This window comes from Hypanus sabinus, unplaced genomic scaffold (genome assembly GCF_030144855.1).
Source record: "Hypanus sabinus isolate sHypSab1 unplaced genomic scaffold, sHypSab1.hap1 scaffold_298, whole genome shotgun sequence".
In the NCBI taxonomy this organism is placed as follows: Eukaryota; Metazoa; Chordata; class Chondrichthyes; order Myliobatiformes; family Dasyatidae; genus Hypanus; species Hypanus sabinus.
In genome coordinates this window covers 394,438-422,326 of record NW_026781133.1, presented here as the reverse complement: position 1 = coordinate 422,326, position 27,889 = coordinate 394,438, and the positions used below count along the sequence as shown (strand labels likewise).

The following is a 27,889-nucleotide window of genomic DNA, read 5'->3' as shown; positions in this document are numbered from 1 at the left end:
CTGACGTCACACGGGCTCCCCACACCGGGATCTGCCCTCACGTGCGCGGTATCTTACGTCACCTACGCGCTGCTGTGCTCGAGCTTTATCGGTTTAACGGCTGGGCTAATAAGCACGTGACCAGCCCCTCCCCCACCGCTGTCAACAGAGGATTCAGGAGCTGCGCTATTCCCATTGGTGAGAAGCGATGTCAATCACTCGTTACAACCAGTCGCGGAGGTGGACAAGCCGAGTGGGCGTTACCCCGCTGAGTTCGTCTCCCTCTCAAGCGCCGACCGCCTCCTCAGAGCGGAGAAAACCTCAAAGTTAATGTCCACTTTCTGATTTATTTCCATTTCCCTCCGAGGGAATTGGGGGGCGTTTGTGAACCGTCTCCTGCGGCCGGAGTCTGATGTATCGCTGAGAGGTAGGAGGAGACCGCTCGGCCCGTCGGTTTGATACTGGTTCCCCGGGGAGGTAGACCGGGGATTTTATTGACAGGATGAAGATGGCGTGAGATGCTGAGAGAGGGTGTGGACAGGATGTTTGTCCCGGTGGGGACAGGAGGGGCTCATCTGGGGAAATGTCTGAGCCCACGGTGGTGCCGAGCAGAGGGATTCACCACATTGGGGGCAAACACCGGCAGACTGTTGCCCTGCAAGCGGGGCCAATGGTCCGGGCAAAGTGACAATTATTTGTGCTTTGTTGAGATTGTACCTGGAATATGGTGTAAAATCCCGCTCCCCACACTAACACGGGTTATACAGACCAAAGAACAAACTGCCGGAGGAACTCAGCGGGTCGGGCAGCATCTGTGGAGGGAAATGACCGTCAACATTTCGGGTTGAGACCCTCCCTCTGGACTGAGAGTGGTCGGGAAATAGTCAGAGAAAAGAGGTGAGGGGTGGGGATGGGGCAAGAGCTGGGGAGTGAGAGGTGGATCCAGGTGAGGGGGAGGTGGGAAGGTGGAAATAGTGACAGGGGTGCGAGGTGAGTGGTTGGGGCAACACGGGGCTGCAGAAGGTGGAAATTAATTCCATAGATGATTCACAAAGCGGTTAGAGAGTATTTGTTACCGAGAGTGCAATGAATACTCACCTGACTGATCCCTGGGGTGGTGGGGTCATCATGTGAAGAAAAATCAAATGTGATAACCCTTTCATTCAGAGAATCGAGGACTGAGAGGTGAACAAATTGAAATGCACAACATCATTACCAGTTGAACAGGGATCCCAGTATCTGAAAAAAGGGGTGGACTGGCCGGGACTGAGATGAGGGGAAATGTCTCCACTTAGAGGGTGTTGGATATCTGTAAATCCCCTCCACAGAGGGTGGTGAAGACTCGGTGATCGTCCTCACATTAAACAGAGGTCGGCAGATGTGTGGAGACGGAAGGGATCGAGGAAATGAGGATCGGACAGAAACATGTCGCTGAGATGGGAGAGCAGCCGCCATCTTGTTGATGGTTAGAGGGGCTGAATGGCCTCCTGCTGTTTCTCACTTGAGGTCTCTGTGTTCCAATCCAGTCATGCTCCGGAGGAACTTAGTGTTTACAAACATAGACTGATCTAAATGAAACCTGCACATCTCCTGTGTGGGTCTGAATTGTGTGTCGGATCTGGATGGGAATCGAAACTCTAAGGCTGAGAACTCTGTGACCTGAGAGTGGAGGGAAAGGGATCGGGGAAGATATGGAGGGAAAGAATTAAAACTGTTGCTTTTATAATACGGGAAATAATGTAGGAAACGCGGCGGATGGGTTGGACAGCGTGTGGGGGGCGAGGAGCGGAGTCACCGGGTCACGTGGGAGACCCTCCGGCCATCACGTGATCCAGTTTCACAGCGGATCTGCAGCATCCGCAGGTTTGACTCCTAGGCCCCGCCCACCGCCCTGATGACGGGCTGACGACATCGCGCACGCTCAGTTCTTTCCGGTCTTTGTTCAAGCGGATCGGCATCGGGAGGGGTTCCTCGCCCCCAGGGTGGGGAGCCGGGAACGAATGGTTCTCTGCGGGGCGAAACCTACGATTTTCTATTGGTGAGTGTTGAAGCCGGTCGCGAGTGGCGTAGGGGATCTGATGTTGGGCAGTGAGTCCCTTTAACTGTTCCGAACTCAAACAAGAGAAACCTGCAGATGCTGGAAATGCGAGCAACGCTCACAAAATGCTGGAGGAACTCAGCAGGCCGGGCAGCATCTCGGAAAAGAGTACAGTCGACGTTCCCGGCCGAAAACCTTCGGCAGGACTGGAGAATAAAAGGTGGGGGTGGGGAGGGAGAGAGAAGCACAAGGTGATCGGTGAAACCTGAAAGGGGAGGGGATGAACTTTCCCGAACTGGCGGCCTCGCCTCGCTTCCTTCACAGAATCTGCCGGGGTCAGTCCGGGTTGTGAGACCTTCACACCGAACCGTCTGAGATGAACCGCCGCTCAGCCCCTGTTGTTCTGGTCCTGTTAGCAGGATGAAGTAAAACATATTTCCATATTGACACTGACGGAGATTTTGTATAATTTGTGTTCCGTGTGTTATCTGAATGTACTTGCCTGTGATTCTGCTACAAGTCAGTGTTTCTCTGTACCTGTACCTTCCCGTACGTGCACTGGGCAGTAAGTTTCGGGGCTTTGGAGAGGGCGCAGAAGAGGTTTACCAGGACACTGCCTGGAATAGAGGGCCTGAACTATAACGGGAGTTTGGACAATCTTATGTTGTTTACGCTGGAGCCGTGCCGGCTGGGGTGAGACTGAATAGACGTTTAGAAGATTACCAAAGGATTAGAAACAGTGCCTCAGAAAGGCAGCGTCCAGTATTAAGGAACTCCAGCACCGAGGGCATGCCCTTTTCTCAACGTTACTATCAGAGAGGGAGTTAAAGAAGCCTGAAGGCACACACTCAGTGATACAGGAACAGTTTCTTCCCCTCTGCCATCGGATAGCCAAATGGACATTGAGCCCTTGAACACGACCTCACTTTTAAAATATATAGTATTTCTGCTTTTTGCACAATTTTTAATTTATTCATAGAATAATAGAAACTTACAGCACAGTACAGGCCCTTCAGCCCACAAAGTCGTGCTGACATGTCACTACCTTAGAAAATACTATGGTTACCCATAGCCCTTTATTTTTCTAAGTTAGTTTTTTCTCCAGTGCCGCCAGGTTCCTATCCAAAAATCTTTGAAAAGACCCTATCATGCCCACCTCCATAACCGTTGCAGGCAGCCCATTACACCACTCTCCACCACTCTCTGACTAAAAAAACTCACCCCTGATATCTCCTCTCTATGTACTCCCCAGCACCTTAACCCTATTCCCTCTTGTGTAACCAATTCAGCCCTGGGAAAAAGCCTCTGACTATCCACATGATCAATGCCTCTCATAAACTTGTATACCTCTATCAGGTCACCTCTCATCCTCCGTCACTCCAAGAGAAAAGGCCGAGTTCACTCAACCTATTCTCATAATGTATGCTCCCCAATCCAGGCAACATCCTTGTAACTCTCCTCTGTACCCGTTCTAAGGTTTCCACATTCTTCCTGTAGTGAGGTGACCAGAATTGAGCACAGTGGAGTGTGACCAGGGTCCAATATAGCTGCAACAAAATCTCTCGGCTCCTAAACTCAATCCCACGATTAATAAAGGTCAATGCACCATATGTCTTCTTAACCACAGAGTCAACCTGCATAGCAGATTTGAATGTCCTATGGACTCGGACCCCAAGATCCCTCTGATCCTCCACACTGTGAAGAGTCTTCCCATTAATGCTATATTCTGCTATCATGTTTGACCTAATAAGTTGAACTACTTCAAACTTATCCGGGTTGAACTCCATTTGTGACTTCTCAGCCCAGTTTGGCATCCTTTCGGTGTCCAGCTGTAACCTCTGACCGCCCTCCACACTATCCACAACACCTCCAACCTTTGTGTCATCAGCAAATTTACGAACACATCCCTTCACTTCCTCATCCAAGTCATTTATAACAATTACAGTGAGCAATGGTCCCAGATATACATATACTGTAATTTTAATTATTTTATTTTGTTTTATTTTTCTTCTATATTATGTATTGCATTGAAATGCTGCTGCAAAGTTAACACAGTTTACACAACATGACAGTGATAATAAACCTGATTATGAATCTGTGTGGACAGATGATATATTTTTCCTGAGAGTTCAAATATCTAATACACTTATGGGGAGACGAAATGTAAATGGCAAGTTTGTCTCTTTCCACAGAATGGTTGGTAGCTGGACTCTCTGCCTGGGGGGGGAGACCCCACCAGTCACGTGATCCTGTTTGCCCCTCCCATTTATCCACAGATGTAACTAACTCTTCGCGCATGCTCACTGTCTCCGGTTGGGTGGTGTTTTCCTTTCTGCTCAGTGCTGAAGCGGATCGTCTGTGGGATTGGGAAAGGGTCCTCCCCTCCTGGGTCAGGAAGCCAGGGATCAGATCACAGTCTGCGGGCCGAAGATATCGTTTTCCCATCAGTGAGTATTGAGACCGATCCCGAGTGGGGAGATCCAACGTTAGCCATGAGTGCTGAACTGAGGGCCAATTACTCATTTATTTTCCAAATATCTGGGCTCTTCAAAAATATGTAGATGTCACTTAATCTGTATTGAACGATCCAAACCAGGAGCCCAGGCTGTTTATTACCACAGAGTTGAAATGGGAGACCCACCAACAGGACACATGAGCCTGTTTAACACTGATCTACCTCGCCCTCTGGTTTGTGACTCAAGATCATGTGGTGTGCGGTCAGAGTCCCCGGATGTGAGGTGATGCTTCCTCCATGTTGTGTTGGGGAATCTGATGTTGGCCACTGAGTCCCGTTAACTTCCCCCAGCTTGTCTCATTTCCTGAGCCTCCTCGCATTTGTCTTTGAGCTTTATGGCTGGTGTCTTCTCCCGGACTGGGGTGGGTGAGGAAAGAGAATGTCCCAGGCAGTGGGAATCTTTGATTTCACTACCTGCTTTCCTGTGGGACTGAGAAGTCTAGTGTGAGAATGGTTTCTGTGTTGTGCTGATCTGGATCCAAAGGTCTTTGCTGTTCCTCGCAGTCATGGGCAGAGCATTTACCATGAAAAGCATGAAGTGTCTGAACTTTCTAAGATGTGTTGAGAAAAATTTGGTGAGGGTTCAAAGTATATATGGCAAAGTTCTTGTTGTTTGTTCTAACTTTGTCATTTTAAGATCCTTTATACAGTAGTGTGTACTATTAATTCAGTATCTGTGTATTGCTGGAGAACCTTAATTGATCGTCCTTGATTTCTTCTCCCCCTCATTCTATCTGCTCATTCCCTGCCCATCTTGTTCAGTCTCTCTCCCACCAACTTCAGTGACATGCATCAACTATCTGGGTCAAACTTGGTCCACCCTGTATCACACCTCTTCAATGATATATATCGGCAATCTTTCTTGTCTTCATTGTGAGGTATTCTTTTACACCTTCGGCCTCACTGAGTTATTTCCAGAATCAGTTCTTGTCAGCTGGAAAACCAGAGGGTCATCAGGTACCAGTTCTGTTGTGCATTGGTGTGGGAGTGCTATTTTGTGAACTGTAACTGCTGACACACTTCTTCATATTACAGTCAGCAAAGAGTACTGGGAAAGTTGGTGCTTGGGCTCTAGTCCTGTGATCAGCATTCCAGGGAAATGGAACTGCTGGTGTTTTGGATTTGACTTTGCTTAGTGCTTCTACAGATGAGGCTGGATGGATGTCCTTCTTCGAGCAGCTGGACATTGGTTGTGGGGAAATCCCGGATTGCACTACCCTGTGTGAGATGGGAGGACAATGTGTGAGACTCTCCGGGTCGATGAGTGGCAGATTAAGCTGTGTGACTCTGTGAGGTTGGGTCCTGGGATATCAGTTTTTGATCCAGGGAAAGTGGACCCGGGGATTGAGCTGCTTGGGCTTGTGAGGTGTTGATCGAGTATTTCTGGTCTGGGATAAGATGTTTGTTTCTGGAGTTCCTTTGGAAGCAATGACTGCTAATCAGAGGAGAGGATGTTCCCATTCCATCCTCACAGGGAGAGGTTGTGAGTAAATGGGCTGTTCCGTGTTTACAACAGTAGAAATAGACCCTGAGTTTGGTGTTCAAACAGTGCTTCGAAATCCCCCCCTCACTGTCATCTGTCTGTCACTCGGTGGAAATCAGGCAGAATCCCAAGTTGCTGGAGATCTGCAATAAAAACTGAAAATGCTTGGTCATTCTGACAAAACATTATTACCCTGAATTGTAAAGTTTGTTCCTCTCCCAAAGCTGTTCCTTACCTGCTGAGAATTTCTGATAATTCTAGTTTCTTTTCATTACATTTACCTTGGAATGGTTTATATTTCCTGAAATTAACCTGGAAATGGAAATGGCTCATTCTGTGCTAGTAGAAAAATAAAGAAATCTCAACTTACCCTGTAAATTATCCTGGTATCAATTTATCTCTTATTCCTGGAAATGTGTTCAGTACAATTGCTGCTAACATGGTTTACAAAAATAATCTCAGGAATAATCGATGTTATGTATGAGGAGCGTTTGGTGTTTCTGGACCTGTGCTCAATGGAGCTCAGAGGGACGGTGGGAGTGGTGGAGTGATGTATGGTTAAGTAAACCTACTGAATGCTGAAAAGCCTGGACACAGTGGACACGGAGAGGATGTTTCCATTAGACGGGGAGTCTGTGATCTGACAGCACAGTCTCAGAACAAAGATGCTCCCCTTTAAAACTGAGATGAGAAGAATTTTTTGGTTAAAGGATGTCTGATCTGTGGAATTTGTTGCCGCAGAGGTTGGTTGAGGCTGCCATTGGGTATATTTGTGGCAGAAATTAATATATTCATGATTGGTGCATAGCTCAGGATTGCAGGAGGAAGGCAGGAATATGGTGTTGGAATAAAAATCAGCCATGGTTAAATGGTGGGGCAGACCAGATGGATCAAATCACCTAATTCTGTTCCTGACTGTATGATGGCTCCTGCTTATCCCATATCGTTTTGTGATGTGTGAGGGACAATAGAAGGTTGTTCACTGAGATCATTATATCTGCCTTCAACATTTAAATTTCAGTGAGTTTTGTTCTTAGTAACATTCAGCAGAAATGTTTGGTTCTCCTTTTTAATGTTAACATACTTCATTATCTCTCTGGTTAAAGTTAGACCTGCGGTGAGAAGTTTATTTGAAGAAAAACCCCAACTGGAAGCAAGCCACAGCTGAAGACGAGGGAACAGCAACAAGTGAATTGGCCCGAGGACTGAGAACAGCAACTGGAGAGACCAACTTTGCATCAAGAGACTCGGATTTCCCAGTGATTCAGTCAGGAGAAAGTTTGGTGAGTCTCATTTACTCAAAAACATGTACTTTGGACATTACATACCTGTACAAGGGAAGGTAGGAAATAGCTGGAGTGAAACTGAATGTGCCCAGAAGAACCAGTTATGCTTCTGTCAGACCCAGTTGCAATCAGTCCCGGTCTGGTAATGTGCTTCCAGCAGCCCAGCCCTTTAAAACCACTCCCATTCAGTGGAAGTCGAATCTGGATAAAGTCACTCAGAGACCGTACGGTACAAACTCTTTGTTCCAAGCGCCCGGGGCTTACTCAGTTAGTCACTCAGACAGGAACAGACTGTGAATGCTCCCACCCTATCCACCAATTCCCCTTACACATTAGATGTATCTGTCCAGATACTCCCCCACACAAGACCGGATGGAGCCAAAGTTATTTACTGTGACAGCCCCTAAAGACAAATTACAAAATAGTCATAATGGCTTACACACACAGAACAGACTGATGCTGTCCTATCACTACACATGAGTGCACAAGGAGATAAGCATCCTGAAACCGTAGCTCGCTACCCTCAAAAAGAAATATGGCTCAGCATGGCTTAGTACATCTGTTGATCATCAGGAGTTTCTTTCAGAAAAACAGGCTGTTATAGTTTAACGAAGTGTTAACCCTTTTACATACTTTATCATTCCCTTCTTTAGATCATTACATGATCAACAAAGCAGTAACTTTTTTACAGAGAAAGCAACTGAGTACAGCTTTGACTTCTCAGTGGGGAAAAACAACATACATCAGTAATTATAACAATGATATGTACAACTTTTAGGAAATAGGATTAGGACTTTGCCCCACATATTACCTTACAGGCCTTTGAAGATCACCATTTCAACCCTTCGGTGAACCCGTGTAAATCCTGCCCTACTTTCTTGATGCTGTCAATCTCCTTTGCAGTGTGCTTGGAGAGGGATGTAACGTTAGTAGACTCATCAGGGATATAGGTGCTGCATTCTGTGTCAATAATAGCACAGGTTCCCCCTTTCTCAGCTGGGATAAAATCTAAAGTCGTACGATTCTGTACGACTGTTTGCCAGATTGCAATCATTTCAATGGATGTTTCTGTTACTTGGGCCTGTGTTTCTGTCACAGGGCCCCTGCAGCATTGTGGCCAGCTCCTGAAGTTCTTATAGCCAAATTGATTATCTCTCATGAATTTCTGGCTACGCTATAGGAGAGAAAAACTATCATCAAAAATCGCTCAGTCTCAGTTATTCCTCTTGGCTGCTGGGCTCCTGCAGATATGGCCAGGATGCATGTTTCCCAGCGTAGGAAGTTCCGCTTGGTGGGGCCCTGAGACACCATCCCTCAAAACACTGACAGCCACGGTCATCACAGACTGGACCACAGTTCCTCACTCTCTTCCCCGGGTGTTATTTGAAAAAGCCCAGGCAGATAGTTCCTCACTCTAGTTGAGCAGGATTACTGACATTTGAATCATACTTTTACCATACCGAGGAATTTCAGCACAAACCCAGCAGGCCCCTGGTTCTACCTGCTTGGCATAGGTGTGACAGAGAGACAGAAAGGTGTTAACATGGGGGCCCCCGGGTGCTGGGGTGAGCCCTCTTAAAGACATAAACACGAGCAGCACTGTTACGTACCCAATTGGTTTAAATGAACCAGCAGCTATAGACCACACCTGGAGTCTGGTTTTGATGTTAAAACCACTCTCTTTATTCGTATCTACTTATAATATAACAAATTAAGCAAAATAATCAAAAGTTAAAAAGTGTTATGAGTACACATACGTGTAAATATAACTCCCAAACCTTTGAGCTCAGGGAATACCAAGCTTAAAGTCTTAAGATGGTGAACTATGAAAGTTCAGTTCAGCCATGGAATAAATGACAGGTTAACAGTCGCTGTAGGTTCTATCCGTCGTCGTTCTAAATCTACATACAAATTATCACCAGAAGCAGCTTATCACAGGCGTACTGTCTTCAGAAGGAACTACCACACAAGCAAGGGTTGACACACAGGTAGATTCCACAAGGTACTCCCAATCCAGATCCAACACACAAAGTATTACCGACAGTGATTTCCACAGAATATCCCTTCTCACAAGTGGTTACCACATAACACACCCGAATCCGGCTAAGGGTTAACAAAAGTGGTAGCCGCGAGATACTCCAACAACATCCCCATATGGATTATACGAATTATCACCAACAGTGATTGGTCACAGGGGTACTCTCTTCAAGTGAATTACCACACCCAGGCAAGGGTCAGCACAAGTGGTCTTCACAGGATACTCCCAAACCAACAGATCCACTCCTATGGATCAAAGTGACAATCACACATTCAGTACACGCTGGATCAATAGTCAACCCACCTTGTGGGCATAGGAGAGTCCAAACAGTGGCATTTGGCCACTAGGCCCTTTGTTTCGAACCTTCCATCTTCTTTCTTTCTCTCTGCCTGACTGTGTTTGTGACTGTCCTTGCTTAAATAAAACAAACTGTGAGCTATATAAACACAAGTGTAAACATGCTGCATAGTCAAATAGTTCTGCCCCCCTCTCTCTCTTAGTAAGAATCAAACAGGAGAATATTAGTTTCCTTCGGGGTTGATCGGGATTCGAAAGTTGGGTCCCAAAAATATGTCGAAGCTCGTCACATTCGATTTCGGTCATTGTCAGGCCAATCCATATTATTTGTATTAATAATGTTGGCTAACTTAGTTGGTAAGCATTGGAGCAGTAAGTCATTAATAATGGGTATTTGTCCCCCCAGTTTAAAGGCTTGGTCTCCTGTGAAACTGCCGTAGCAGGCCACAAGTCACATCCACCCATTCACGCTCCACTTTTAGCAGCTCCCAACCTTTGGCATTCCTTCTGCAGTACATACCACTATCCCATTCCATTATTCCTCCAACTTGCTGATAATATACTGTTCCACTTTAAACGTATGTCACATCCGGAGCTTTTTCCAGTTAGCCGAGGATTTCCTTCCACGCCGCTGTGCGGTGTTGGGAAATCATGTACAAGGCAAGTTACAGCAGTAGTTTGCCATTGCCTTCTGCTGGGTGAGTTGTTTTGTTTAAGAGATCACCAGCTCTAACCCAGCACGGATGAAAGTGTGCAAGGGAGTCAGCTGGATTCGAACTCGAGACCTCTCGCCTCAAAGTCCAATTCTGAAGCCAGTAGGCCATCAGTGGCATAGCTGGCAAACTTCCATTTTACATCTGCCTTTTCCTTCCATTTCCTTTTCAACGATTTCCACTTCTTTCCTCAGTTCTTTTTCCATATCAGATTTACTGCTTGTTCTCATGACGTAATAACCCAGGCTCCCCCCCCCCCCCCCCCCCGTCCGAGGCCACATTTTGTTCCCCAATTTCTTACTCAGTGCTGCACTGAACATTTGAAAATCATTTTCCTCGTCCGGAAAACTCTCACACAAAGTTGTGTAGGGCTGCTCCTGGCACACTCGTATCAATCGACTGCAATTAACCGATTATCTCTAAGTAATTTATCAGGCACAAAGCCTCCAGCTCAATTAACAATCAGATAAATTTACCCAGCAGGCACCTCCTGCTCAATTGATGAATTTACCTGACATGTCTGCTTCCTGCCCACTTAGTAAAGTTTACCCAGTACCGCCTCCTGGCCACTTAGTAAACTTTATCCAATACTGCCTCCTGCCCACCTGGTAAAATTTTTGCCTACCTTATACTAGTCTCCCAACAGATTTTTTTCCCGATCCTGTCAAGGTATGTGATCAGCCTTGGGCAAGGCACCATACATCCAAAGGAACTAACAGTGAGCGACAAATTTAAAATACCTATTGGGCTCCCGGTCAGTCCCCACAGTCCCCAGAGTGGTTCAGCTGCTTACTCAGCCCATCTTCTCAGTGCTCTGTAGATAGAGATCCTGATCATGATGCCAAATGTTAAAGCTGAATCTGAATAAAACTCGAGATACAAGCTTCTTATCGACACCACAGTTTATTGCACATTCTCCTGCAGGAGTTTGAGCCCCAGTTGTCACAGGGAAGGCACGTAAGCACTGCCACTATCTGACAAGTCGACTGACTTAGGTTACAGCCGTGTATTTATACACAGTACACCCCATGCATCACTATTTCAAGATGTTATTTGAACTGGTATGCCCACCAAGTGTGTTGCTGCAAATCTTAATTACTTAGATAACAGAGTTTGTTATATTGAGGTTTTAATTATGGATGGATGTACTGTCCACTTATTCCCTTTGCAAAGCCCTGACTTAATTACAAACAGATGTTCATTCCTGTCCTTATCAGTGAGTCCTCCGCCCCTTACTCAAATGAGGGTAGAATGTATAATGGTATCAACTAACAACGGTACAGTATACAATGTTATCAGCTCTCAGTGTGTCTCTCTGCAAGCCACAGAGAACTGGCAATGAGCCTGCCTTAGCTAACCACTGAAGACAGTGTTTACTTCGGTTCAAATATTCATATTCAGTCCCAATTATTCTTTTAGCCAGAGATTACATAGGTTACATAGGTTTTTTTTTTATATATCCTCAATTCCTCAGGAGGGTTCAGGGGAAATATTTATGTCCAATATAGAAACTGGTGTTACCTGTGTGTATTGAAGAATGAATTGGGAGAAATTGTTATGGGAAACAGGGAAATGGCAACAGAATTTAATGCGTACTTTAGATCTATCTTCACCAGGGAGGACACAAGCAATCTCCCAGATGTATGGATGGGCCATGGTCATAAGATATCAGAGGAATATCAGAGGGGACAGATTGACATTAGGAAAGAAACTGTGATGAGTAGACTGGTAGGACTGAAGGTTAATAAATCCCTGAGTCCAGATGGTCTGCATCCGAGGGTTCTAAGAGAGGTGGCTCAGGAAATTGAGGATGCATTGGTAATCATTTTCCAATGTTCCTTAGATTCAGGATCAGTTCCTGAAGATTGGAGAGTGGCTAATGTTATCCCACTTTTCAAGAAGGGAGGGAAGGAGAAAACGGAGAACTATCGCCCTGTTAGCCCAACGTCAGTCGTGGGGAAGATGTTTGAGTCCATTATTAAGGACGAAATAGTGGCACATCTTGATGGCAGTAATAGGATTAGGCTGAGCCAGCATGGATTTACCAAGGGCAAATCATGCTTGACTAATCTGTTGGAGTTTTTTGAGGGTGTAACAAGGATGTTAGATGAGGGTAAGCCAGTGGATGTTGTGTACCTAGATTTTCAGAAGGCATTCGATAAGGTGCCACATAGGAGATTGGTGAGTGAAATCAGAGCTCATGGCATTGGGGGCAGGGTTTCAACATGGATAGAAAACTGGTTGGCAGATAGAAAGCAAAGGGTAGCAGTGAATGAGTGTTTCTCGGACTGGCTGGAGGTGACTAGTGGGGTACCACAGGGCTCTGTATTGGGACCACAGCTCTTTACGATTTATGTCAACGATTTAGATGAGGGCATGGAAAACTATATCAGCAAGTTTGCTGATGATACTAAACTGGGCGGCAGTGTGACATGCGAAGAGGACGTTAGGAGAATACAGGGAGACTTGGATAGGCTGTGTGAGTGGGCAGATACTTGGCAGATGTCATTCAATGCGAACAAATGTGAAGTTATCCACATTGGAAGCAGGAACAAGAGGGCAGAGTATTGTCTGAACAGTGTAGAGTTAGGTAAGGGAGAAATGCAAAGAGACCTAGGAGTCCTAGTTCACCAGTCAATGAAGGTGAATGAGCAAGTGCAACAGGCAATGAAGAGGGCAAATGGAATGTTGGCCTTTATTACAAGGGGAATTGAGTACAAGAGCAAGGATGTTCTTTTGCATTTGTACATGGCCCTGGTGAGACCACACCTGGAATATTGTGTACAGTTTTGGCCTCCAGGTTTAAGGAAGGACATTCTGGCAATTGAGGAAGTGCAGCGTAGATTCACTAGGTTGATTCCTGGGATGGCAGGGCTGTCTTACACAGAGAGATTGGAGAGATTGGGCTTGTACACGCTGGAATTGAGGAGATTGAGAGGGGATCTGATTGAAACATATAAGATTATTAAGGGATTGGACAAGATAGAGGCAGGAAATATGTTCCAGATGCTGGGACAGTCCAGTACCAGAGGGCATGGTTTGAGAATTAGGGGTAGGTCATTTAGGACAGAGTTAAGGAAAAACTTCTTCTCCCAGAGAGTTGTGGGGGTCTGGAATGCACTGCCTCAAAAGATGGTGGAGGCCAATTCTCTGGATGCTTTCAAGAAGGAGCTAGATAGATATCTGATGGATAGGGGAATCAAGGGATATGGGGACAAGGCAGGGACTGGGTATTGATAGTGAAAGATCAGCCATGATCTCAGAATGGCGGTGCAGACTTGAGGGGCCGAATGGTCTACTTCTGCACCTATTGTCTATTGTGACAATGCAAGAGGTGCTGGAGAATTTGCAAGTGGAAAGACTTGGAGTAATCTTTGCAAACCTGACTTTTTAAAGCATAATTTAGCAAGCAAACCACATATGAACAATGTGCAAAAGCTCTGGTGAGATGATTCTTCATTACTCGTTACAGGCCTGCTACATAGTTTGTGTGAGAGTGCAGATGAATTCCATCAAACCCGGGGGATATCAAAGTATTTATCGACAGTGATTTGCTCGCTGTGAAAATGATTACCTCTCTGTATAAAATTCACTGTGCACATGTCACTGGGCAAAAAAATGCACGGTACATGATTTATGTGCACACTGGTCATTACAAATTAGGGGGGACATTGTGGGAAAGTGGGGAGACCTCCAGTGTCCCTTATGCCCCCACCTACAAGGTGTGCATCCAGCTGCAGCTTGTAACCCTGCACCTTAAGGAGTTGGAACTGGAAATGGATGAATTCCGGATCATCCAGGAGTTGGAGCAGGAGATAGATATGACATGAAGAAAGGTGAGTTACACACAAGGTGCAGGACACAGAAAACTGGGCGAGAGTCAGGAAGCGGAATAAAGTTAAATAGCCATCACAGAGAACTCTTGTTGTTATCCCACACAACAACAGGTGGAACACTTTAGAAACTGTTGGGGTGGGGAGGATAGATTACCTGACAGAGAAAAGTCAAAGGGGTGATAGTGAATTCATTAGTTAGGGGAACAGAACAGGAGGGGACTGATATCCTCGTGGTAAGGCTTGCTAGTGCTAGTGTGGGTGGAGAGTGTGGTGGGGAAATGGGAGCCAGAATGACAGAACAGATAGTGGAGAGGGTGAGTTGAATTGAATTGACTTCACAATGTACACTAGAAAGGCCACTCGGCCACTCGGCCGAGCCCATCTGGCTCCGGCAGTGTTTCTGTTCCATATCAGTATATCAAAATCTACCCCTGCCGTTCCTCTCTCACTCTCGCTGAGATGACAGGCTGCAACTAGTTACCACTCCGTGGGATAGGAGATTTCTCTTTAATTTCATAGAATCATAGAAATCTACGACACATTACAGACGCTTTGGCCCGCAATGTTCTGCCGACTATGTAACTTACTCTAGAAATTGCTTAGAATTACCCTCCCGCATAGCTCCATGTATTTATTAAAAGACCCTATTGTATCCGCCTCTACCACCGTCGCTGGCGGTGCATTCCACACACACACCACTCTTTGCTTAAAAATCGTAGCTCTGACATCTCCTCTGTACCTACTTCCAAGCAGATTAAACCTATTCCCCCTTGTGTTAGCCATTTCTGCCCTGGGAAAAAGCCTCTGGCTATCCACACGACCAATGCCTCTCATCATCTTATACACCTGCATGAATTTGCTGCATGATTTTCTCCAGGCTGAACAAGAGGATGAGCTCACGGTGGTTGTGACGTTGTTCAGGGCTCCGGACGAAGTTGGTTAAACTCCTTCTTCCCCGCTCTTTTCAATGTTTTGGGTCATTTTCAAGAATTTTAAAGGACTGTGCCTCAGACAGCTGGGTTGTTGCAATTGTTACGTACCAGCAGCAACAGATCACTCATGGAGTCTGGTTTCGATGGTAAAAACACTCTCTTCATTAGTATCTACTCCAAATCTAAAAGATTGAATGAAAAATACAGCAATTAACTGTGTTATGCGTATATATAGCTCCTAAACTATCAACCTTGGGATACAATGCTAAAAGTCTTCAGATGGTAAATTGGAAAAGTTCAGTAATCCACGGAATAAGTGAGTGAGAGGAGAGATTTGTAAATCCTCACGAAAACGTAGAGAGAAGGCAATTACGAAGAATTCCACACACATTCAACGCTGGGTAAACGAGAAAACAGTCGCCGAAGATCTTATCCGTCGATTAGTTCCGAAATCCACTTAGAAAGATCACCAGGTGACAGTGACAGGAATATCGTCAAGTGGTTACCACAGAACACCCTGATTCCAGGCAAGGCCCAACAAAAGTGATACCACAGGACACTCCAACAAATCCACACATATGGATTATACGAAGTGACATCCAGACATCCGTTGTGCACTGCGTGCCGATGATCAACCCAATCTTTTGGGCGTAGCAGTGACAAGCTGAAGTCTCTCTCACTCTCACTCTCTTCCTCTCCCTCTCGCTCTCTCCCTCACTCTCTCTCTCCCCCCTCCCTCTCCTCCCTCTCTCCCCTCCCCTCTGTCTCTCTGTCTCTGCTGCAGCGCGTTTGTGAAGTCACAGCCGCGCCTCCCTCAGGCACTTAAAGCGACACTCACTCCGCTGTATCTGTCAGTTCACCAGCGCTTGAATGCCGCCGATCCTTGAATGTGGAGGCGGAGATGCTGGAGAAGACAGCGCCCCACTCGCTACAAGGAGAGCTCGAACACGTGTCCATGTCCGTGATCTGATTGGATACATCGCCATGACGTTCAGAGCACTGTGACGTCTTCACTGGCTCTCATTTTGGAACGGATTCAGTCGGCCTTCGCAGATACACCAACAGCTTCCCACTGGGAAGCGGCTGTTCACCTGCTCCGTGTGTGCGAAGAGACTCATTCAGTTAACCCACCTTGTGATGCTCCGGTGAGTTCACAGTAAATAGAGGCCACATTTCTGTCCGGAGTGAGCAAAGAGTTTTACTCACTCATCCCAGCTGCTGCAACACCAGCAAATTCACATCAGGGAGGAAGTTCAAATCAGCTCCGTGTGAAAGGTTTAACCATCACGGTGACTGAAGGCAGCTGCAGGTTCATGAGGGACTGTTACTGTCAGATTCTGCAGTTCTTGCGGCTGCTCATCGCACCCAGGACTGAACCCTGGTCACTTAGCATTGGAGGAGTCTGTTCTGCTGATGTTAGCCTTAAACTAGACTGGCGTTTAATATTGTGGATCTGTGACAGATAAATCACTTCTGTATCAAATTCCGTTTCTCACTAGAGAAGTCCCTGCCGATGTTTCTGTTCCATATCAGAATATCAAAATCTACCCCGGCCATTCCCTTCTCACTCACCCTGAAATGACAGGTTGCAACTAGTCACTACTCTGTGGGAGGAAGGATTTCCACTGAATTTCATAGAATCATAGAAATCTGTAGCACATTACAGATACGTTTAGCCCACATGGTTGTGCCGACCATGCAACATACTCTAGAAACTGCCTAGAATTACCATACCGCATAGCCACCAATTTTCCTAAGCTCTGCGTACCTATCTAAGAGCCTCTTAAAAGACCCTATTGTATCCGCCTCAACTACCGTCGCTGGCAGTGCATTCCACACACACACCGCTCTTTGCTTAAACAAAACTTAGCTCTGACATCTCCTCTGTACCTACTTCTAAGTAGCTTAAACCTATTCCCCCGCGTGTTAGCCGTTTCAGCCCTGGGGAAAGCCTCTGTCTATCCACACGACCAATGCCTCTCATGACCTTATACACCTGCATGATTTTCTCCGGTTTGAATAAGACGATAAACCCACTGTGATTTTGACGTTCTCTCCCCCCTCTCCATTCTCCATTCCTCCCCTCCCCCTCTCCCCTTCACCTCCTCCCCCCTCCCCTCCTCCTCTATCTCTCCCCTTCTCCCCTCCTCCCCTCCTGTCCTCCACCTCTCCTCCCTTCCCCTCCCCTCCCCTTCTCTCTCTCCCTCCGTTGGTGTTTCACGTCACAGACCCACCTCACTCAGGCAATTAAAGGGACACTCACAGTAAACGAACCTGCGGTCTCCTAACACAATGCACCTCTAAAGTCTGACAGCAGATTAGCGAGTGAATCTTCGATGGTGTAGAGTCAGAAACCAAAGAGCTGCCAGATTGAGTCAGACTTTAGGGCTGCAAAGAGGAGGAAGAGGAATCAGACCAGCAGGATGTGGCAGCAAAAGAAAGATTAGAAACATTTGGAAACTGGTTGATCGAAAAAAAAGGTGGTTAATTTCTGCAAAATACTGGTGGCAATCAACAGTCAGGCAGCAATTGTGGAGAGGCATAAAAAGGCAACGTTTAGACCGAGCCCCTTCAGCATGCCTAGCCTGTGTACTCCGCTGCCTAGTTGCTGCTTGAACTGCAGAGTTCCTCCAGCATTTTGTATGTGTGCGTCTCTGTATTCCCAGCAACTGCAGAATCTCCTGTTTTATAACTGCATTTTACTTAGATACACATTGATATTGAGTATATTGCTTATGGAAACCGCTTTCTGCGTTAAAACAGCTGCAGATTTTTCTATACACACGAAAAAAATGAGGTATGGACTTTGAACCGGTGCTTGCAGAAATGTTTAATGGCATCGTGATTACCCATAGGGCCATGCGTTAAGAATTCTGCCGGCGCTGAAGCGCCGATGAAATGCGCAGGCGTCAGGCTGAGGACGTCCCCGAGTTTCACGCATGCGCGCAGTACACAGAAGGCCTTGAAAATGTCGGCTACAGGTAAGAGCGATTCTCCGTGTTTTTATCTTAAACACCGACTTCAGAGCGATTCCTGTGAAATCCGGAGACCGTGGCCAACAATCCCGGGACAGTCCTGCCCTCTTCCCTCTCTCTCAGCCCCACGATCCGTACACGGGCCCCGGGAAGCTTCCGGCTGATGAGGGAATGGGAACCGATGGATCTCTCAGACAGAGCTGAGCTCCAGCTATCTAAATGCAAGGATTAGGAACTCGGAGAAAGGGAACAAAATCTTTTACATCAGCAGTTGAGAAAATCACCTTTGTTCTACCTCCCATCACAAAGAAGAGGAAATCTGCAGATGCTGGAAATCCAAGCAACACACACAAAATGCCGGAGGAACTCAGCATTAGTACTCTTTTCCATAGATGCTGCCCGGCCTGCTGAGTTCCTCAGCATTTTGTGTGTGTGTTGTTTGTTCCACCTCCTTTTGTTCTGAACTTTTCTACAGGCGAGAACATGTTTTGACCCATTCTCTCTGGGTACATGATTATATCAGACACCTTTGCCCTGGGCAACAAGTAACTTTCACGTCAGAAATGTGCCAGACTCCAGTGAGACAGACTACTGCCCTTCCCTTCATATTCATTGTCATTGCCATCACAGAGTTCATCACCGTCTGTCATCTGGAGAGGGTTCAGGGGAAATATTTATGTACAACACAGAAACTGGTGTAAAAAAAAATACACGGTACATGATTTATGTGCACACCGGTCATTACAAATTGGAGGGGACATTGGTGGGAAGGTGGGGAGACTTCCAGTGTCTCACCTACAAGATGTGCATCCAGCTGCAGCTTGTAACCCGGCACTTTAAGGAGTTGGAACTGGAAATGGTTGAATTCTAGATTATCCAGGAGTTGGAGGGGGTGATAGATATGACAGGAAGAGAGGTGAGTTACACACAAGGTACAGGACACAGGGAACTGGGTGACAGTCAGGAAGGGAAATTAGGTTAAATAGCATCACAAAGTACTCTTGTGGCCATCCCACACAACAACAGGTGGAACACTTTGGAAAGTATTAGGGGGGATTACCTGGCAGAGGAAAGTCAAAGGAGTGATAGGGGATTCATTAGTTAGGGGAACAGAACAGGAAGGGGACTAATATCCTAGTGGTACGGCTGCGAGAGCAAGTGTGGTGGAGGGGGGTGCTGATGTGGTTAAAATGAATTGTAGGGGGAATGGGAGCTAGAATGACAGGACAGATAGTGGAGAGGGTGAATTGAATTGAATTGACTTTCTTACATACATCCTTCATGTAAATGAGGAGCAGAAGTCTTTATGTTACATCTCCATCTAAATGTGTGGTATAATTTATAGTAATTTATAATAAATAGTTTGTGCATAGAACAGTCAGTATAACATAGATATGCAATTGTATTAGCATGAATTAATCAGTCTGATGGCCTGGTGGAAGATGATGTCCCGGAGCCTGTTGCTCTTTTTGCTGTGGTACCGTTTCCTGGATGGTAGCAGCAGGAACAGTTAGTGGTTGTGGTGAATTGGGTCCCCAATATCTTTTGGGCCCTTTTTCCACACCTGTCTCTGTAAATGTCCTGAATAGTGGGAAGTTCAGATCTACAGATGAACTGGGCTGTCTGCACCACTCTCTGCAGGTTCCTGAGATTAAGGGAAGTACAGTTCCCATACCAGGCAGTGATGCAGCCAGTCAGGATGCTCTGTAGAAAGTCCTTAGGATTTCAGGCCCCATCCCCAACTTCTTCAACCATCTGAGGTGAAAGAGGTGCTGCTGTGCTCTTTTCACAACACAGCCGGTATGTACAGACAATCTGAGAGGCCTGGTGACGTTTATGCTGAGGAACTTAAAGCTGTTCACCCTCTCAACCGCAGATCCAATGATGTCAAGAGGGGTTAGAGTGTCTCCATTCCTCCTGTCATCCACAACCGGCTCCTTTGTTTTTGTGACAGTGAGGGAGAGTTTGTTTTCTTGACACCAGTCAGATGTTGTTCAGACCTCAGACAGAGTCAGCAATCAAATGGCTGAGCATGGTGTGATGAACGTGCTGAGCTGTGTATAGCACAATGCAAGAAGCATCGGAGGAAAGCCAGATGAGCTCAGGACAGGGAATTATGATATTGTGGCCGTTATTGGGACTTGTTTACACACAACAGTCTGAGGGATTTAGAGATATTTGTAGAGAGATTGCAGACCATGCCAAGAAACAAAGGTTGTTCCAGTAAGTGATTTTAACTTTCCATATATTGACTGGGACTCCCATACTGTAAAAGGACTAGATGGAGTAAAGTTTGTCAAATGTGCCCTTAATCAGTACGTAGAATTCCCGATGTAGAAGTGTGCAATAAGCTGTTAGGAAATGATCCAGGGCTGCTGGTGACAGAATTTATTAAACATCATACCATGAGATTCAAAGTAAAGATGGAAAAAGAGAGGTCTGGACCACGGGTTGAGATTCTAAATTGGAGAAAGGTCAATTTTGATGGTATCAGAAAGGATCTGACAAGTGTGGTTTGGGACAGGCTGTTTCCTGGCAATGGAGTACTTGGTAAATGGGGCTTGTTCAGAAGTGAAATTTTGGGGATATAGAGCTTGTATGTGCCTGCCAAAGTAAAAGTTGAAAGGTAACTGGTCCAGGGAACCTTGATTTTCAAGAGAAATTGAAGCCCCGGATATTTTGTTCCTCTAAATGCCTCAGACTGTTGGGTGCTACTGAGATCCATTAATGACTACAAATCACAATTCCACACACTGAGCGCATCTGACTTTTTTGTTGTCATCTTCTGTTAGGTTCTAAAACCTTCCAAATAGTTTTTGCTCTTTTGTTTGCCCTCTGTTTGACTTTTATGTTGGCTCTGGCTTCTCATTCCAGCCACTGTTGTGTCCTCAATGTTTTCACTTCTTTGGGATATATTGATCACTCAGCTCTTGCTTGCATTTGCCCTTTCTATACTCTCATGGTACTATATGCTTTTAACAAGTCGTCAATTCAATGTATAATTTCTTTGTTTATTTTTGGAGCCTTTTTTAGGTGCATATGATGATGAGGGGTATTGATCGTGTGGATAACCAGAGGTTTTTTTCCCAGGGCTGAAATGGTTAACACAAGGGGGCATAGTTTTAAGGTGCTTGGAAATAGATACCGAGGCAATGTCAGGGGTAAGGTTTTTTTTACACAGATAGTGGTGGGTGCGTGGAATGTATGCCAGCAGCGTTTGTCAAGGCAGATACAATGGGGTCTTTTAACAGCCTCTTGGATAGGTACATGGAGCATAGAAAAATAGAGGGCTGTGTGCGAGGGAAATTCTAGGCAGTTTCTAGAGTAGGTTACATGGTCGGCACAGGACTGTGGGCCAAAGAGCCTGTAATGTGCTGTAGGTATCTCTGTTCTATGTGAAGGAGCAAAGCAACTTTGGTTATTCGCCAATCCTCTATTACCACCCCGTCACTAAAGATGACTTAATTATCTCTGCTGGGGCCCCTACAATTTCTGCTCTTGCCTCCCACAGGGTCCGAGGGAGCTCCTGGCCATACCCTGGGGATTTATCAGGATGGGTGAAAACATGCTTCCACCAATTCTGTCTGGCTACATAATGATATCAAACACCTTTGCCCTGGCCAACAAGTAGCTTTCACATCACAAATGTGCCAGACTCCAGGGAGACAGACTACCACCCTTAAAGGAAGTATTCCTTGGCATTACCATCACTGAGTTCACCACTTTCAGTCACCTGGGTGAGACTTCAGGGGAAATATTTATGTACAATACTGTGTGTATTGTGGTGATGCAAGAGTTGCTGGGGAATTTTCAAGTGGGAAGAAGAGGAGTGATATTTGGAAATCTGAAATTGAAAGCATCATTTAGCAAGAAAATCACAAATAGGTGGTTTGCAAAAGCTGTGGCGAGTAAATCCTTCATTAACCTGTTACATAGGTTGTGTGAGAGTGCAGATGAACTCAATCAAGACTCAACCAGAGGAGATTAAAGTTCTTACTGACAGTGACTTGCTCGCTGTTGAAATGAATACCTCTCTATATAAAATTCAGTTTGCACATGTTGTTGTCACTGGGTAAAAATTGTACAGTACAAGGTTTTTGCACACACTGGTCATTACAAATTAGAGGGGACATTGGTGGGAAGGCGGGGAGACCTCCAGTGTCCCTGACGCCCTCACGTAGAAGGTGTATATCCAGCTGCACTTTAAGGAGTTGGAGTAGGTAATGGATGAATTCCGCATCATCCAAGCATCAGAGGGTGTGATAGGTATGACGTGCAGAGAGGTGAGTTGTACCCAGGGTGCAGGACACAGGAAACTGGGTGAGAGTCAGGAAGGGGAATGAGGTTAAATAGCCATCGCCGAGTACTCTTGTTGCTGTCCCACACAACAACAGGTGGATGCTTTAGAAACTGTTGGGGGGAATTACCTGGCAGAGGAAAGTCAAAGGGGTGATAGGGGATTTGTTAGTTAGTGGAACAGAACTAGAAAGGGATGAGTATCCTAGTGGCAAGGCTTGCTGGTGCTCCCCTGTGGGGTGGGTGGTTAAACTAAAGTTGCAGGGAGGATTGGAGTCAGAATGACACAGCAGATAGTGGAGAGGGTGAATTGAATCGAATTGACTTTATTACTTACATTCTTCATACATGAGTTGTAGAAATCTTTATGTTACGTCTCTGTCTAAATGTGCAATGTGAAATTTATAATAGTTTATAATAAATAGTATGTACAACAGGACAGTCAGGATAAATAAAAGTACAATTGTATCAGCATGAATTAATCAATCAGAGGGCCTGGTGGAAGAAGCTGTCCCTGGGCCTGTTGGTCCGGGCTTTCTGGCTGTGGTACCGTTGCCCAGATGGTAGCAGCTGGAACAGTTTGTGGTTGGGGTGACTCTGGTCCCCAATGATCCTTTTTACACAGTGGCCCTTTTTACACACCTGTTTTTGTCAATGTCCTGAATAGTGAGAAGTTCACATCTACATATGCGCTGGGCTGTCCGCACCACTCTCTGCAGAGTCCTGCAACTGAGTGAAGTACAGCACCCATACCAGGCAGTGATGCAGCCCGTCAGGATGCTCTCAATTGTGCCCCTGTAGAAAGTTGTTAGTATTTGGGGCCCCGTCCCACACTTCCTGAACCGCCTGCGGTGAAAGTGGTGCTGTTGTGCCTTTTTCACCACACAGCCAGTATGTACAGACCAGGTGAGATCCTCGGTGTTGTGTGTGCCAGGGAACTTAAAGCTGTTCACCCTCTCAACCCCAGATCCTGGGTCAGCCTGTCTCCATTTCTCCTGTAGTCTGCAGCCAGCTCCTTTGTTTCAGTGACATTGAGGGCAAGGTTCTTTTTTTGACACCAAACAGATGTCATTCAGACCTCAGGACATGAAATTATGATACTGTAGCCATTACTTGAACTTGCTTGCGCCCAACAGTCTGAGGGATTTCAAGGAACAAATCTGTAGAGAGATTGCGGACTATGCCAAGAAACAAAGGTTGATAAAGTGAGTGATTTTAACTTTCCGTTTATTGACTGGAATCCTAGGCTGTAAAAGGACTAGATGGGGTAGAGCTTATCAAATCTACCTTAATCAGTATGTAAAATTCCCGATGTAGAAGTGTGCAATAAGCTATTGGGAAGTGATCTAGGGCGAGTGACAGAAATTAGTGTATGGGAACACTTTGTATCTACTGATCATGAGATTCCAAGTAAATACAGAAAAGCAGAGGCCTGGACCTCTCTTGAGATTCTAAATTGGAGAAAGGCCAATTTTTATGATATTTGCAAGGATTTGACAAGTGTGGATTGGGACAGGATGTTTTTTAGCAAAGGAGAACTTGGTAAGTGGGAGTTCTTCAGAAGTGAAATTTTAAGGGTGTAGAGTTTGTATGTGTCTGACAGAATAAAAGTTGAATGGTAACTAGTGCAGGGAATCTTGGTTTTCAAGAGATATTGAGGCCCTGGATATCTCGTTCCTCTAAATGCCGTGGACTGTTGGGTGCAACCAAAACTCATTAATGACAACCATTTCATAATTCCACTCCTGAACTCATCTGACTTTCCTTTAGTTGTCTTCTTTTGGATTCTAAAAGCTTCCTAATGGTCTTTTGCTCTTTTGTTTGCCCTCTCCTCTGCTTTTATGTTGGTTTTGGTTTCTCATTTAATCCACGGTTGTGCCCTGCTGTCATTCCAATGCTTCCACGTCTTTGGGATGTATCGATTACTCAGCTCTCGAATTGCTCCCAGAAACTCCAGCCATTGCTGCTCCATTGTCACTCCTACCTTTTCCCTTCCAAACAAGTTTGGCCAGCTTCTCTGTCACAGAAACATGGAGAAGTTCAGTACAGAAACAGGCTATTTGGCCCATCTAGTCAATGCCAAAAACATTTAATCTCTCTAATGCAACTACCTGCACCGGGATCATCACCCTCCGTACCCCTACCATCCAGGTACCTGTCAAACTTCTCTTAATGGTGAAATCGAGCTCATATTGTCCACTAGTGCTGACATCTCATTCTGCACTCTCACGACCATTTCAGCAAAGAACTTTTCCAAATGTTCCCGTTAAATTTTCACCTTCCCCACTTACCCATGACCTCTGGTTGTCGTCCCACCCAACCTCAGTGGAAAAAGCTGCTTGCATTTACCCTATCTATACCCTCATAATTTTGTTTACTTCTAACAAATCCTCAGAGCAATGTATAATTTCCTTGCTAATGTTTGGAGCCTTTTTTAGGTGTATAAGATGATGAGGGGCATTGAGTGTGTGGATAGCCAGAGGATTTTTTCCCAGCGTTAAGATGGCTAACAGGATGGGGCATAGTTTTAAGGTGCTTGGAAATATATGCGGAGGGGATGTCAGGGGTAGTTTTTTTACACAGAGAGTGTTGGATGTGTCAAATGCACTGCCAGCAGCGGTTGTCGAGGCAGATACAACAGGGACTTTTAACACTCTCTCAGATAGTTACATGGAGCTCAGAAAAATAGAGTACTATGTGCTAGGGAAACCCCAGTCAGTTTCTAGAGTAAGTTACAAAGTCGGCACAGCACTGTGGGCCAAAGGGTCTGTAATGTGCTATAGATTTCTATGATTCTATGAAATTCAAGGGAAATCTCCAAACCCACGGAGTGGTGACTAGTAGTGAATAGTGGGAAAGTTACTGGAACGTATGTGCAAGAACCGGAAATATAAGTATTTGGATAGATGTGGACTGATTAAGGATAGACAGCATGGCTTTGTGCATGGTAGGTCATGTCTAACCAGTCTTACAGAGTCTCTTGAGGAAGTTATCAGGAAAGTGGTTGAAGACAAGGCAGTGGATGTTGTCTACATGGACGTTAGCAAGGCACTTGACACAGTCTCATATGGGAGGTTGGTCAAGAAGGTTCAGTCACTCAGCATTCTAGATGAGATAGTAAATTGGATGAGACACTGTCTTTGGCAGAAGCCAGAGTGTGGTAGCAGATGGTTGCCTCTCTGACTGGAGGCCTGTGACTAGTGGTTGCCACAGGGATCAGTGCTAGATCTGTTGTGGTTTGTCATCTATATCAGTAATCTGGATGATAGTGTGGTTAACTGGATTAGCAGATTTATGACCACCAAGACGGGTGGTGTAGTGGACAGCGAGGAAGACTATCATGGCTTGCAGTGCAATCTGGACCCCCTGGGAAAATGGTTTGAGAAATGGAAAATGGAATTTAATTCAGACCAGTGTGAGCTGTTGCACTTTGGTTTGACCTACCAAGGGAGGTCTTTCACAGTGACTGGTCGGGCACGGAGGAGTGTTGTAGAAGAAAGGGACCTGGGAATACAAGTCCTTAATTCACTGAAAGTGGTATCACAGTTAGATAGTGACGGAAAGAAAGATTTTAGCCCATTGGCTTTCGTGAACCAAATCCTGACAATAGATGGATATTATGTTGACTTGTAAAAGAGGCCTAATTTGGAGTATTGTGTGATGTTTTGGTCACCTACTGACAGGAAAGATTTAAAAGAGATTCAAAGATTTCAGAGAAAATTCACAAGGCTGTTGTCAAGTTTGGAGGACTTGGGTTATAAGGAAAGATTGAACAGGTCAGGACTTTATTCTTTGGAATGTAGAAGATTGAGGTGAGATTTGATTGTGGTAGAGGGGCATAGATAGTGTAAATGCAAGCTGGCTTTCTCCACTGAGATTGGGTAGGACTTCAACCAGTGGCCAGGGGTTAAGGGTGAAAGGTGAAATGTTAAGGGGAACATGAGGGGAAACTTCTGCACACAGATGGTCATCTAGGTTTGGAATGAGCAGCCAGCACAAGTGGTGCACGCGAGCTCGATTTCAACATTTAGGAAGTTTGTGTAGGTACCTGGATTGTAGGAGTGTGGGAGGGGCAATTTAAATAGTTCAGCACAAGACCAGATGGCCCAAAGGACCTGTTTCTGTGTTGTACTTTTCTACAAGAACTTGAAATATTACAAAAATTCACTCTAACCCCTTTTACCAGCTGTGCGGACCAACCAGTCATCTCAGCAGGAATTTTTTTATATGGTGTTAAAGCTGTAGCACTTTAAGTTAATAATACATAAAAGAATTCCCAGATGCACATCCACAAAGATAATTTGCGTGAGACTGTTTCAGTTACTGTGGGGCCAGGCACCCATGCAGCTCAGCAGGAACAGGGAATAATACCAATGGAGAGAGTCAAACTGAGCCAGGTCACAGATTGGAGATGGTAGAAATGCCCCCTTCTTATAGAGACAGGAAGAGCATCGGAGAGTTTGATGGTCATTCCAGATACCAGCACTCTGCCCAGTCAGGAGGTGATTTCTCTCTCCAACTTGGGTAGAACCTCACTGTAACAGTGTGATACCAGATCAAACCTTGGCAACTCAAGTAATCTCATCGGAAATGTTGTCCTAAACCCATTGATGGATTTTGTAAATCTTTTCACAGGTTAAAAACGAGAAGGAATTTGTCGCCGGGGATCTCAAACAGAAAACGCCAGTTTTGCTGTCTCTGTCTGGATATTTAAGAAGTGGAGCGAGGGATTCAATCGACTATCCTTCCTGCTCAGACTGTGGAGAGGGATTCAATTGATCATTTGACCAAATAGCAAGCCAGTCATCTTACACAGGAGAAAGGCTGTTCACCTTCTCAGACAGTGGGAATAGATTCACTCAATTATCACAATTGAAGGTACATCAGCAAGTTCACACTGGGCATTCATCTGTTCTGTGTGTGAGAAAGGATTCAGTTGGACCTGTGGACACACCAGTCAGTTCACACCATACCTGGTAGAGGCTGGTGATCTGCTGAATTTCTGGGAAAAGATTCACTCAGTCATTTGACCTTATGGCTCACCAGCGAGTTCACACTGGGGAGAAGCCATTCACCTGTTCAGTCTGTGGAAAGGGATTCACTCAGTCATCCAACCTACGGAGTCCCCATCGAGTTCACACTGGGAAGAAGCCGTTCACCTGTTCAGAATGTGAGAAGAGATTCACTCAGTCATCCAACCTACGGAGTCCCCAGCGAGTTCACACTGGAGAGAGGCGCTTCACCTGCTCAGTCTGTGGGAAGAGATTCACTCAGGCATCCAACCTACGGAGACATCAGCGAGTTCACACTGGGGAGAGGCCGTTCACCTGTTCAGTCTGTGGGAAGAGATTCACTCGGTCATCCAACCTACTGTTACATCAGCGAGTTCACACTGGGGAGAAGCCATTCACCTGCTCAGAATGTGGGAAAGGATTCAGTGAGTTATCCAACCTACTGGTACATCAGCGAGTTCACTCTGGGGAGAAGCCATTCACCTGCTC

General features: G+C 45.7%; 1 long non-coding RNA gene across 1 annotated transcript; it reads left to right on the top strand.

Moving 5' to 3' along the window:
* Positions 1-1,908: 1,908 nt before the first annotated feature.
* On the top strand, positions 1,909-27,286 carry LOC132388324 (uncharacterized). The gene is made up of 4 exons (XR_009510209.1): positions 1,909-2,017; positions 7,122-7,298; positions 17,973-18,098; positions 27,024-27,286. It is a non-coding gene; the product is annotated as an uncharacterized LOC132388324 (long non-coding RNA).
* The last annotated feature ends 603 nt before the right edge of the window (positions 27,287-27,889 follow it).